General features: G+C 61.2%; 1 protein-coding gene across 1 annotated transcript in view; it reads left to right on the top strand.

The window, feature by feature from the left end:
- The window catches only part of LOC119586671, an 84,033-nt gene that overhangs the window by 71,982 nt on the left and 11,680 nt on the right, over positions 1–371 (top strand). The window lies entirely within an intron of this gene.

Here is a 371-nt window from a genome sequence, read left to right as displayed (position 1 = left end):
ATGGGGGGAAAGGTGGGGGGGGGGAGAAGGGGAGAAGGAAATGAGAGAGAGAGAGAGGGAGAGGCGAGGGGAGAAGGAAATGGGGAGAAGGAAATGGGGGAGAGAGAGGGAGAGGCGAGGGAGAAGGAAATGGGGGGAAGGGAAAAGGGGGAAGAGGGAACCCGAGGGAGAAGGAAATGGGGGGAAGGAAATGGGGGAGAGAGAGGGAGACGCGAGGGAGAAGGAAATGGGGGAGAGAGAGGGAGAGGCGAGGGAGGAGGAAATGGGGGAGAGAGAGGGAGAGGGAGAGAGGGAGACAGGGAAAGGGACAAGGGGAGAAAGTGAGAGCGGAAGGGATGGGGGGGGGGGGGGGCGAAGGTAGAAGGAGGAAG

Source organism: Penaeus monodon, chromosome 21 (genome assembly GCF_015228065.2).
Source record: "Penaeus monodon isolate SGIC_2016 chromosome 21, NSTDA_Pmon_1, whole genome shotgun sequence".
Taxonomy (NCBI): domain Eukaryota; kingdom Metazoa; phylum Arthropoda; class Malacostraca; order Decapoda; family Penaeidae; genus Penaeus; species Penaeus monodon.
This window is presented reverse-complemented; position numbering and strand designations above follow the sequence as displayed.